General features: G+C 42.6%; 1 pseudogene; it reads left to right on the forward strand.

The window, feature by feature from the left end:
* The first annotated feature begins 13829 nt into the window (after nt 1-13829).
* On the forward strand, nt 13830-13949 carry LOC146011759 (5S ribosomal RNA; annotated as a pseudogene).
* Nucleotides 13950-14419: the final 470 nt, after the last annotated feature.

Below are 14419 nucleotides of genomic sequence, written 5' to 3' on the forward strand. Positions count from 1 at the left end.
CAGAGGGTGCAAAGCAGCCGTTTGACTTCTTTGCCAACGCTTTGGGTGAGTTATTTTGTTTCTGTGCAGGGGAAATACTGACTGCTTTATTTCTACACTCAGGGGCTGGCTGGCAACTTTTAGCCTGGGGGGCAAGTCCAGAGCACCAGCCCATAAGTAACAGCGCATCATTAAATGGAGGTTTTTCGTATATGTATTAATAAAAAAAAAAAAATAATAGGACACCACAGGCTGCTCCCCTGTATAATATTAGGACCCTGACAGGATGCTCCCCCTGGCTAGATATGCCAGAACCTGTGGTGTAACTAGCCATTTTGGTACCCTGTGGCAGAAAGGAAATTGGTGCGTGCCCCACCACCACACTAAAAAATAGGAGAGTACACGCCCAAGGCGTGCGTCAAAATGTAGGAGCGATACTTCTTTTTTCAATACCATTAGACATTCGTGTAGCTCCGTCCCCCTCCGGATGTTAGCCCCACCCCTTTTTCGGTCCCTGCAGCGACGCTGACCAGGGTGCTTAAGAGCAGGGTGGGATCCTCTGTGCGGTCCGTGCTGCTGCCTGTAATGCAGTGTGACACAGGCGCAGCAGCTGCTGGCAGCCACAGAGGACTGACTGCTCAGAGAGTCCACAGCCCCACTGTGTGTAGCGGCCTCCTGCACTAGACGTCCTCAGTGCAGGAGGCTGGCGGCCATGTTTCTGAAGACCAGTCAGAGACTGGTCAGACGTGGCTGCAGCAGCAGCCTCTGAAACAGTCGGCCAGCACACAAATTGATTGAGCGGCCCAGGGGGCACATGGCATCCTGCCCCCGGCCCAGCCCACCCCTGTCTACACTGCAATATAGATCTCACTTTGAAGTGAAACCCCACCCAAATCGACTTCTCTCTGCACATGTTACATCTGCCCCACCTGCAGTGCACATGGTTTTGTCCAGCTAAGAAGGAATTTGCCTCAAGAGTGAACTAGAATAAGGCCCCTAGTCCCGCTCCGGTCCTGATGTTGCTGCTTGCTCCTTCTCACCGACGGGGCCTTCCATCTTCCTTCATGTGTGTCTTCGTGACTGGGCGACTTCTGGGTACGGCTGAGATGGGGGGGGGGGGCTCTAATAGTAAGGGTTGTGGGATCTGAATGCGTGCACTGCCTGATCCCTTATCTAAATCTCTGAAAACAAACACTCATTTGCATATCGAAAAATAGCCGTAAACAGCAGTAAACAAGTTTTCTTTATTTCTGGAGACATTTGCTGAATATTTTTGATGTTGCATAATCTAAGTGCAGTCCCACAGTTTATTGATGTGACATTATATTAATTCATTATAATTTTGGTTTGGAAACATATATTATATTAGAAGTCAATGTTTAGATGTTAAAGTACATTATTTCACCTTAGGTATGTTTTGTTGCATTATTATTGACTGACATATTGCTTCATGCTCAGGCTCTGCTTCCTGCTGGTCTCAGTAATGCGGTCTACACTGTAATGGTCACCTGCTGATCCTGGCTGTAGACTATGTACATAACACAGTTTTATGTGAGGAAATTGCTGTCAGTTGAATTGCTGGTACTGAAACAGTGCCTAAATAACCAGATTTTCTAAATGTTTCACCAACATGACCTAGAATTGCTATAACAAACAGAATCTTATGTGACAGGGTCATTGGGTCGTTGGGTCAAAGACTAACTTTTGAAAGGGCTTAGGTGGACATCTGAAATAGGTCGACATGGCTAAGGATGACGAGGTTGGAAGGTCGACACAAGCATTAGGTCGACAATGGCTAGGTCAACAATGAAAAGGTCTATAAGAGTTTTTCACCTTTTTTGTCCCGAATATCGAAATGGACACAGTCAAACTGTACCACGAACCCTCGCTTTGGGCACCGCATCTCCCTGCACCCGGCACACTATTATATTCTCCCACCACGCCATAGTGGATGGTAGGGCATGATATACCACCTGTCAGCACATGTCAGCACAAAAAAATTGTGAAAAACACATCGACCTTTTGACTGTAAAACCTTGCCATTTTCGGCCTAATGCTTGTGTCGACCTTCCAACCATGTCAACCTGAACCATGTCAACCTATTTCAGGACATAAGCCCTGTTACCCTCAGTGGTGGATCCAATGCATGTTGCCCTAAATAGGGTTGATAGTGATTGTATCCATACTATATACTGTACCCAGAGCCGGATTAACAATGGGCCTGATGGAGCTACAGCTCCAGGCCCCCTCTCCAAATAGGCCCATTTTGTAGCTGAGGGCCAGGGCTTTCCAACGAGCCAAGCCCTGCGTCGCTAGCCCCCCGGGAACCAGAGATACCGCCAGGCAAACCTGGAACGTTTTCCCCATAGGATAACATGGGACCCGCTAATTCCGACCTCCACCTGGTTCCAACGGCGGCCAGTTCCCCCTCCGGCATCACAGAAGCTCGAGGTTGATCTCAGTCAAACCCAAATCGCTGGGCCTTCCATCTGATACCTGGTCCATATGGGTTCATTGGTTCTAGAGATATAATAAACCCATATGGAAATCCATTTTTTTTTCATTTCTGAAATGTAATTTCATGGCTGTTCCTGTTGTTTGAGGACAGATTTCTCTGGAACCAAACGGCCCAGTTTCACGGGGCCAAAATCATTTGAAGCCTACATGTAAATGGGTCAGTTGGTTCTGAAGATATAGCTGGTTGTTTAAAGGGGGATGGGGTGGTTTTCTCTCCCCTCACATCAGAAAATGCAGGGACTAGGCTGGCGTAAAAGAGGCCAGTCCGGGAATGTCCCTGCATGATCCTGGGACCATATTCCCGGGTAAATCCCTGCATTTTCTGGTATGAAAGGGGTATTATTTCAAATAGCCAGGACATGCAGTGCTCTGAATAAAGCCAGGCAGCCCCCTGCTCTCTGCCCGGCTGTCAATGGCTGTCATTTCTGCCCGGTGGCTGTCCCCCAGTTACTGCAAGCGTGTATTCCCCCTTGGCAATGAGCATGTAATCCCACATAGCAACGAGCATGGAACCCCTGGCAAGGAGCATGGAACCCCTGGCAATGAATATGTAGGTAAGCAACACTTATGTAGCTTCATTTTTAATAGGCATTATGGTGTTCGGCATAATACGTAATGGAGATTATGGTGTGAGGCTTAACATGTAATGGGCATTATGGTGTAAATTTTTAATGCATGCCAATGCCCCTATTTATGAAGCATATTGTGCATTATTGCTCAATCTGTTTGGTATAGTGCAGGCATGTCCAAACTATGGCCCTCCGGCTGTTGTGAAACTACAAGTCCCATCATGCACTGCCACAGTTTTGCTATTAGGGACTGCTAAAACTATGTCAAGGAGTGCTGGGACATGTAGCTTCACAATAGCTGGAGGGCCACTGTTTGGACATGCTTGGTATAGTGTGTATTTTGGCTCAATCCATGTGGCAAAATGTGAATTTTGCCTTAATCTGTGTGGCATAACATGAATTTTGACTCAATCTGTGTGCCATAGTGTGAATTTTGGCTCAATCGGTGTGAATTTTGGCTCATTCCATGTGGCATAATGTGTAAGAGGCAAGTACAGTATAAGGGGGTTACTTGATTTGTATAAGTGGTATATGGTGTGATAAATTTAGGTGACCACATAAAAGGTGCTGAAATGTTGTCTACCCAGATTCGGCTTTCAGTATTTTTTTATGATTGGAATGCTGCCTCAACCCGCAAGTATCCTAGGACATCGGCATCCTGCGGGTGCACCTTTGGAGTGCACCCGCCAATATATCTCCCTGCATTTTTCTTATGCCAGCCCCCTGCCTTTTCCAGGCATATATAATTAGTTGTAAGTAGTTACACAAATACAGACACACCCATGAGCAGACCACCCGAACAGAACACTGGTCCCGCCACCCACATTATTAGGTGCTGGCCACAACCCCTATTCAGGGCCGGTGCCACCACTAGGCAGCTCTAGGCATTTGCCACTGGAGGGCGGCCAATTGGAGCAGCCCCTACCCCTCGGATCAGGTGAGTGGCTCCCTCTCTCTCCCCAGCTCCCCCCCGTGGAGCTATGTAGCTCCCGCCGCTGCCCGCACCCCAGTGCTCTCTCTCTCCCCCACCAACCTTGCCCCCCTCCAGGGAAGTGAGTGACGCTGCGGCCAGCACCGCATCTCCAACAAACACCCCCCCGTGGAGCGAAGCAGCGCCAGACGCTTCACCCCCCGCCCCTCTGTCCCTCCCATGGAGCGGGTGAGCGCCGGGGCGCCCTCCCCCCGCCAAGGGCGCTCCGGTGCCTTGCACCGGCCCTGCCCCTATTATTGCGCATAATAGGCCCTTCATAATTTTCAGCTCCAGGCCCATTTAGACCTTAATCTGGCTCTGACTGTACCAGTTCATTGCTTTCTCCAGAGGTCACCTGTCTGTCAACAGACCAATATCCAATGGCGGTGTGTAGGGTTCTCAAAGTGTTTGTGAAAACTAATTTTCCAAAAAATAGTGCAAATAAATGTTTGGATACATTAAAGATTATTAATTTACATACCTCTCCAAAAATGGGCAAAATATCAATGTTACTACCAGGGCCGGTGCAAAATTTTAGCTTCCTTCTCCCACCACCACCCACTCAGGTAGAAGGGTGGAGGTGGCATCTAAGAAGTTCTACACCTGCGGTTTGCATTAAGTTTAACAAGGATGCCTCTATCAGAGTCATCCTTAAGCTTGTGATAGACCCACATTCTGGAGCCCCTAGACAGAGGCTGAAAGCTGGCTAATGGTAGTCAGCCCTGGTTACTAGTAACCTTTAGTAAACACATAATCATAAGTTTTGGAAACTGTCTGAAACTTGGGAAGTGACTTAAAGTTTGGTGCAAGTACATTTGTGCTACATAAAAACTGCATTTTGACCTGAGTGGCATACATTGGACACTTATGTTGTCTTGCAACTGGAGAGATGAGCCAAGTGTCAGTCATGTGATGGAGAGACGGGTAAGTATAAAACAGTAAGGATGTGGAAATGCTAATTACACATTCAACAACTTTTTGTGTAAATCAGAATCAGTCTCATAATAAGTGAATTCTTGTATACACAGGATACAGACATGTAAACATAACCGTGCACTAATTGCAAGCATGCAACTTACAGCATTCTCCAAAAGTCCTTCATTTTATATTATACTGTTGGCAAAATAGTGTGGTCTGAACCATAGCTATAAAAAATGGGAATTATGAATCAACAGCTCAGCTGGATGCTGCTGCTAGGTGACAATTGCTAGGTGACACTTAGCACGCCTCCTGATACAGTGAATGTGTCATTTCCACTCAATTTTATGTTTCTATATGACTTAAAATATGATTCATATCAGATAAAACATGAAAAAACATAAACACACAATAGTGTAATAAATTCAAACTTAAAAATAATTGTCCACCCTACTGTGAAGTCCAGTTTACAAGATTAAAAGGTGACGTGTTTTCCGTTTCCAAGAGTAGGGAAATCCCCAGCCGCAGAGGAGATTGGATAAAACCCTTACTTGATAAAGGCTGAGCAAACACCTTTCAATACAAGCTGTAATCCTTCAATTCATGGATGAAATTGGCAGGATTAAAGATTGCATGAAAAGGCATTCACTCAGCCTTTATCAAGTAAGGGTCTTATCCAATCACCTTTGGGACTGAGGAATTCCCTTCTCTAGGAAATGTGGAAGATGCGTCATCCTTTAATCTTCTAATTTAGATGTATTTCACTAAAGAGTGGACAAATGATTTATGTTTGAATTTATTGAATTAAATGGGGATGTAATCTTGGTGAAGGTGGTCAGAGACACGCCTGGGTAATGGGGCACCCCTGTCATTTAGGAAAATGTTATTATTTCAAATGCAGCAACACAGTGGGGGTTATTCTGATTCACTCGGTAAGGTACAATCGCTCTCTAATCGACAAAACCATGTGCACTGCAGGTGGGGCTGATGTAACATGTGCAGATATAGCTAGATTTGGGTGTTTTGTTGTTTCTGGCTGCTTTATTTTTACACTGCAATATAGATATCAGTTTGAAGTACACCACCCACCCAAATCTAACTCTCTCTGCACATGTTAAATCAGCCCCACCTGTAGTGCACATGGTTTCTGTCCATTAGAGAGTGATTGTGCCTTTCCGAGTGATTTAGAATAACCTCCAGTGTGCAGAGGTGCTCGCTGCTATGGGGAGGAGAGGCAATGGGGCGCCAGTCAGAGTCATGTCGTGTTAAGGAAACTAATACCATTTGATGACCACATGCATGTCCCTCAATTCAGTGCTGCAGACATATGTAGGCGACCCTCCCCAATTCCAGCACATGTCTTTGCATAATGTTGCTGAACTTGAATAAAAAAAATATATACATTTTCATAAATGATAGGGGAAAGGGGGACATAATAATGGGGACTCTGAGCAGGCAGCCGAAAGCTGCAAGATGCATGCCACTTTACCAAGTCAACATTCCTGCAATCAGGGGCATGTAGACGATGGCCAAACAGTATTAGATCCCTCAGTACACTGCACCCCAAGATAATGACTGGTGCCTTCTTAACAGTTTAGAATACAACAGTCTGCTGCATAGCCCTTGTCAGGAGACCCTCAGCCAGAGCGCACAGACATGAGTAGCTGTCCCTCTTATGCAGCAGCAGAACCAGGCAGTCAGAATTTGAGCAGGACAGAATGTAGTGCAGGCAGAAACAGAATATTTGATAAGATACCAATGGGACTTCCCAACCAGAGGAGGGAGGAGAGAGCCAGAAATGACACAGAGATCCCAGCTATTCCTCCTCTCTGCCTGGGTATCTGGGAATTCTAAAACTATTAGTTTAAATCTAATATACAACATTGGTTTACATTTATTATACACAATCCATGCTCTCTATCCGGACTTTCTGCTTAAGTTATGTTTGACGTCACCTGTGTTGAAATACTCTTCTTATGAATTGAAAAGTTCAACACAGGTGTCGCCAATGATATAATAAGAATAAAGTACAGATAGAGAGCATTTGTCCCTTCTGGAATGGGTCATGTTGGGAGATTTGAACAATTTATTATAAACCCCTTTCCACCAGGGCCCCCCTGTCTTAAGTGCCCCAGGCACACCCAAGGCGTAATCCAGCCCTGGTCTGCTGTCACTACCATTACCTTCATCTATCTGGTGCCGCACACATGGGAAAGTGTGCAATACCCCACATGCACACCATCAGTGCTGTCAGAGATTCGCAACCTAAAACAACAAAATGACTGATGAAGGAGGAGGGAATACAATAGCAAAAACCCCTTTCACATCGCAAAAATGTTGCTGGGTCAATGTGCGCTGTGAAAGGGACTTTTCAAAATACCCAGGTTCAGCAACCCGGCGTTACAACCCTGGTTAAAAGAAGGGTTAATACCGGGTAGGACCTGCTGTGCAATGTGAATGGGTAATCTGGGTTGAGTGACCCAGGTCCTGTACCCGCCCCCAATGACACACTTTTGCGGGACACCTCGCAAATGACGACATTTGCTATGTGAATCTCAGGGTGAAGGAGAGAGGTTTCCTAGCAAATGGTAAACGCCATGTTGTGTTATGTAGGCAAAAATTAACTTCCACCTTTTGAGCATTGACTTTATTAGTAACAAAAAAAATTGTAATGCCACCCAAGCTTGGCACCTGTATGTGATTGCCGGCCATTTGGTCAACAGTGTTGACAGTCAATGTCAATCACTATAGGTCGACAGTCTAAAGGTCAACACATGAAAAGGGTTGACATGCATTGGGTCGACATTGTTAAAAGGTTGACATAAGTTAAAGTCGACATGCATTTTTCATGATTTTTTTAAGAGGCTTTTTCATACTATACCAGTGGGCACAGAGGGAGAATATAATAGTGGTCAATGCATGTCGAGCGCAGTGAGCCATTTGAGTAGACACTGTACACTTATATGGTGTTCATGTCGACGTATGTCAACATAGGCACCCCAAAACCGGTGGAAAAACTCATGAATACCCTTTCCCATGTGTACCCTTTTCCATGTTGACCTTTTGCGTGTGTCGACTTTTTGACCTGCAAACATAATGCACGGTGACCTTGACTTTGACTGTTGACCAATAGTGGTCGACCTTTTCAGTGTTGACCTACTGTAGACACTGTCAACCTAATGACCTGTAACCATGTAAGTGATTGCCCCTTTGTAAAAATGCTTTTCCCTGTACTGCCTACCACCTACTTTGGGAATAACTTAATTATTAATTCTGAAAGCAATTCTAAAATAGTTATTAGTTTGGCAATATTCACTTATATTTGACGTACATTAATATTATTGATTATATGAAGATGTACTAATATGCACTAAGGTGAACTAATATTAATTATTATTCTGAAGGGGGGTTTTCTATTTATTTTCTAAATGGATAAGTGATATGAATTATCTGAAGGGAGCGCTAGAAAAAATATTTAAAAGGGAGGTTTCCAGTTATTATGTAATAGGAGCACTGCTGTTATTTATCTAAATTGGATGCTTTGATTACTAATCTAATGGGGCCCTACTAGCATTTCTTCAACCAGAGAGATACCTACTATTGCTGATCCAAACCTCCTAGTTTTTCAGTCCCTTTTTGGGGGGATTGACCCGCTGTCACACCTGTGGGCAGCAGTGTCCGATGGTGAGAGGGCAGTTGGGAGGCCCCCCGCCCCCATGTTGCTTGCACAGCAGTGAATAGACTCATGGGAGACAAAGGGTCTGAGGGCAAGCCAACAGCTCCTAGAGCACTGGCCATTCTCCCATAGTGACAAATTGGGGAGCGTAGGTTTGCAAACGCAGCATCCCCACAAAGCCACAGAGCTCCCTCCAAACCTCCTAAGGTGTCTTATACTAATTTAGGCTCTGCCCATATAACATTTAGTGTACAGCATGTGCACAAAGATAGGCATTTATAATGCTCTTCTGCACTTTGTAAATTACCTTACTCTTGCTTCATAGCCCAATATGCCCACCTTATGCATTGGCGTCATGATACACTGCCTTGTATAATTTGGGTCTTCATAAGATCCACTTCACAATCCACTGTGGCCTCCTCAAGTACACTTATTAAATCTCAGGAACTGCAGCTAATTACCTGGCTAGAGATGGTGAAGGACAGAGAAAGTCTATTAAGGTTTTTTAATGTACCCTGTTACTTTTGCTTGTTCATTAGTCATTAGCATGACATGGCTCATTTAGTGGGTACTATTAATTTAAAAGCTATGGAGAAAACAACACATTAAGCATCCGAGTACATGACAGCATAGTTAAGTGTCTACAATTTTTATTTGATAAACTTCCTAATGTTTTATCCAAACTGTGTATGAGCAAAATCCATTTCATTGGCCAGTGATATTGTCATTAATCCAGAATATTATGGGTGGGACTTTACATGAGCACATTTTTAACTAAAGTCTGGATTTCTATGTTAGATCACGTTCTCCTAACAATTTCAGCATTTCCTTTCACACAGCGTTTGATTCAAGATACTGTAACTGGCTCTTTCAACCATTCTTCTAAAGTCTCATACATGGGGCCAGATGCACTAAGCTTTAAAAGTGATAAAATGGAGAGTGATAAACAGCCAGCCAATAAGCTCCTACCTACCATGTAAAGACTGTGTTTGAAAACTGTCTGGCAGTAGCTGATTGGCTGGCTGCTTATCACTCTCCATTTTATCACTTTGAAGCTTAGTGCATCTGGCCCATGATCAACAAACTCTGCTGTAGCTAACCGCGATGCATGCCTGCCAACTTGTATGTTATTCACAGTAAACTGTTTCATTTCACAATTATTTTCTAATTGCAATCTGGACTGAATTAGTTAATTGATGTAAGAAATATGGCTATTGTAATATCCAATTGATGGTATTGCAAAAAGGATTAACAGAATTATCACACTGAATAATAGATAAGCCAATATGTAATGTGCAGATCACTTTGCCTAAAGTGTCGGAAACACATCAGGCAATATATAGTGGACGATATATAATTGCAGTGCAGATAGGAATAATGTATCGTTTATATCACTCTGCACGTACCTGAGATTGCATTCTTCTGCCTGTCATCAGGGTGGTTATCTTACTCGGCATCACGGATGGTGTAATGGTTAGCATTACTGCCTCACAGCACTGAGGTCACGGGTTCGATCCCCACCATGGCCCTGTGCGGAGTTGGTATATTCTCCCCGTGCTTGCGTGGGTTTACTCCGGGTACTCCGGTTTCCTCCCACAATCCAAAAATATACTGGTAGGTCAATTGGCTAATTGGCTAAAATAAACCCTAGAATGTCTGTGTGTGCGTGTACATGCGGAATATGTGTGCGCTAAATAAGAAACTGTTAATAAATAAATAATAAATAAGAGCTGGCCCATGCCGTGCCTGCTGAGGATTACACAGTCTATGCACAGGCGGAATTCACAGACCGTGCCGGCTTTCTCTCCTGGAAGCACGCACACACAGTGGGCCGTGCATCTCAATGTCAGCGCTGCAGCCAGGTGACGCGTTAGACTTGGAGGTAGAGGATAGTCAGTGAGTGGACTCGGCCTGCCCTGTTCCCTGCCTCCATGTGTGACTCCCTGTACCTTCCTACTCCTATGTGTGTGTTTGTGACCCCTTGTATCCCCACTCAATCTGTGTGTGTGTGTGTGTGTCACCCTGTACCTTCCCTCACTGTAGAAAATTTTGGTACGGGGCCCACAAAGATCTAGTTTCACCCCTGACATTCAATTTACAACTGCTCATAGCATTTGCGCTGACACCTGACTTAACCCTGTGTTTTATTACCATCTCAGGGGCCTCTATGATGGCCTCCAATAGCTTTTTTCATTGGTGGAAAAGGGGTAGCGATGGAGCCCTGCCCCAATAATTTGTCTGACTGCTCTGTCTTAGCAGCTCATCTCCCAGGCTTCGCAGACAGTGCAACCCAATATCATCGGTCAGCTCCTCTGTGCTGTCATTGCTCGGTTATCCAAGTAATGACAGTTTACCTCAAACAGCCTCCACAACAATAAATCTCAGTCAAAAGGTTTCTATAAGACTATTACTATGTTAGAAAAAAAATGTGTGCGTGACAAATAACAGTTCAGAGAAAAGAAGAGTTTAACCTTTATTCTCATGGAACTACATGTTTACTAAACTCAATGTTCTGCCAAGTGTTAGTAATATGGGGAAAGTAGACAAAATCATGTTATCTTTTTATCAGTATGTTATATATTTTCTTTCTCAAAATAGGATTTTGTTTGTGCAGGCCAAAGTTCAATTATTTAATGTCAGCTTATCTTTGTAAAGGTATCTAATGGCTGCATTAGAGCTGGGAGCAGGACCTACTCTAAACCGCATGGGGTTCTATAGGACATCAGTATTACTGTCTAATACATTAAACTTTGCTTTTTATAGAGGATCCTCTAATAATTAACCCTACAGTGCCAGTCATAGTGATTATCAGTGAACTATTAGCCATGGAGAGGGCCTTGGGTAGCATTGGTGCTGATGGTGGTGCTTAGTGGCATATGCTAAATAGAAGCACCCTCATTGGGGGATTCAGTGCAAATAAAACTTGTGACATATCTATCTGATTTTTACGTTTATGTAATTAATGTGTGTATATACATATCAGCCAGTGAAGGAGCATGGGACTTTACTACACTGCGGTGATTATTTAAGAGATAATACTCTTATCTGGATCTATTTTTCATTTGATCTAGAAGGTACATCCGTATGAATACGGCCCTGTGAGTCCAATATTTAAGGACCTCATCCTTACAGAAATATCTAGCATACTAAGCCGGATTGGCCTCCCCCAAATCTATCATCTCATTGATTTTATCTTGTCCTGAATGAAACATTAGTTGCCACACAGGCCTAATAATAAATTATTTTGTCACACCCCTGATGAAGTCGTTTGTTGGGTTTCAATAAAGAACATTTATCCTGAGCGAATCTTTCGTGTTATTCTGGAAGGGGACAAAGAATTTTCATATGAAATGTGATTGATGTATCATTCAGTAACTATTGTATGATTGACTGGGTGGTACTACAGTAAGTCCAGCGCTCTCCGATAAATCCTTTTTTTGTATAAATATATATATATATATATATATATATATATACAAACACAGGGGGCCCAGCACTCACTACAACAAACTGACTCACCTTAACATTCAAATAATCAATAAATAAATAATGGGGTTTTAGTTCATGAATTGATCAATGCATTTAAGCTTGCAGCCCATCGCCAAGGGACCCCATTTCACTGCAAGTCCTACACTAAAAACTGCTTTTCTTGGAAACCTGGCACCTGCTTACACATCATAGCTAAAATGTACATGTGTTTTTTTTCTGGGTTAATGCTCAACTGCCAAGTAACTGATGGCTTTTATAAGGTGAGACAATCCCAAACACAGCACCTGAATTAGTATTAAAGGGGCAGCTGTCACAGGTTTCAGGTAAATTAGCTTATCTAGGGTGCATGAGAAAGCTATGATCACAGTAACAGAGGTTAATTAAGAATCAACCCAAATATATAGATACAGAAGTACCAACACACTCGCCATTCCTAGGAATGGGGTGCAAACAGCACCCCTATCCCAGGGTGGGGTGCGGTGGCCTGTGACCACACACTCTAGTAAATACAAACACAGGGGGCCCAGCACTCACTACAACAAACTAACTCACCTTAACATTCAAATAATCAATAAATAAATAATGGGGTTTTAGTTCATGAATTGATCAATGCATTTAAGCTTGCAGCCCATCGCCAAGGGACCCCATTTCACTGCAAGTCCTACTCTAAAAACTGCTTTTCTTGGGAACCTGGCACCTGCTTACACATCATAGCTAAAATCTACATGTGTTTTTTTTTCTGGGTTAATGCTCAACTGCCAAGTAACTGATGGCTTTTATAAGGTGAGACAATCCCAAACACAGCACCTGAATTAGTATTAAAGGGGCAGCTGTCACAGGTTTCACATTGACACATTGCTGTTGGTGTAGTGTTGTTATCGCTGTTGCCCAAAGCCCTGATGAAGGAGCGGAAGGCTCCGAAAGTACTTGGCATTATGGAGCATTGAATACAGCTTGTTTATTTGCATGAAAACTGCGTGGAGTGCCTTCTTTTGGATTGAGTGCATGGAAGTTATAAGCGCACCCACCTTGCTGAAAACTACTTCATGGAGTGCCGGCATATTGAAAGCATATATATATATATATATATATATATATATATACATATATATATATATATACAGGTTGAGTATCGCGTATCCAAAATGCTCGGAACCAGGAGAATTTTGGATAACGGATTATTCCATATTTCAGAATATTTTAATATTTCAATGATGTATTTTGAAGTATCTTGCATTTGTGCTGTATAAACACATCAAACACATGAAATAAACACAAATATATTTTATTTGTTCAGAAAACAAGGTTTCAAAACATGAAACAAAATTTGTGTACTATCTCAGATATTGAATTTGAATGCCAAGCAATAATTTTCTTTCTTGTACATATATAGTGCCAGTTACATATCATGTCCTCAGCAGTGCTGTTACAAATGTCCCCAGTGAGATTTTAGCAAAAGGAAAAAAAAATTCAGTTTCTGGAATGTATGGTTTTCAGAATAATTCGGATAACGGATATAGGATACTCAACCTGTGTATATGTATATATATATAAAGAAATAAAACTTTCCCAGAGAGAAATGTATGAAATTGCTCCATTTTTATAGGTTCTACCTTTCAGTTTCTTTTATCACACAATTCACTATACCCACAAATCTATCCCCCTACTATGAATAAAGGTTATTCCATAAGAATTCAAGTTTTGTCTAATAATCTACAGTCAAACCACACTCTGAGACGCCCAATCTTGTCCAATCTTGGAAGCTCAGCAGTGTTGGGCTGGGCTAGTACCAAGATGGGGGACCTCTTGGGAAAACCTGGTGCTGTAGCAATAGAGATTAACTTGGAACATTGGTCTTTTTATTAACTAGAATTTATTTATTACCTTCTATTAGTTTTAATATAACAGAATAACCACTAATAAAATATGAGGAACTCGCACCAAAGCACGTTATTATATATATCTATATACACACATAATCACTGTGGCACCTGTAATATATTTAATTATCATATTATATTTATATCTAAATTATTTATTCTTAAAACATATTTATATACATATAAACATAGTCTAAAACCTTTAATTAATGTCTGACCACTTGAAAATGTGCACTGGAATACTTATTTAAATAGTTACTATATTATATTTCTTTTTATGGAGAAAAAAAAGAACGGCGAGAGATACTAAAGTTGGCCGCGGCAACCTATGATTGGAAGAATTTCCCAAAGTCTTCTAGAAAATGGCCGCCAGAATCCACAATACACAAACTGAAAAAAGAGCCATGTTAATGACAGAGCC

This window comes from Crinia signifera, chromosome 6, assembly GCF_055691185.1.
Source record: "Crinia signifera chromosome 6, ASM5569118v1, whole genome shotgun sequence".
Taxonomy (NCBI): domain Eukaryota; kingdom Metazoa; phylum Chordata; class Amphibia; order Anura; family Myobatrachidae; genus Crinia; species Crinia signifera.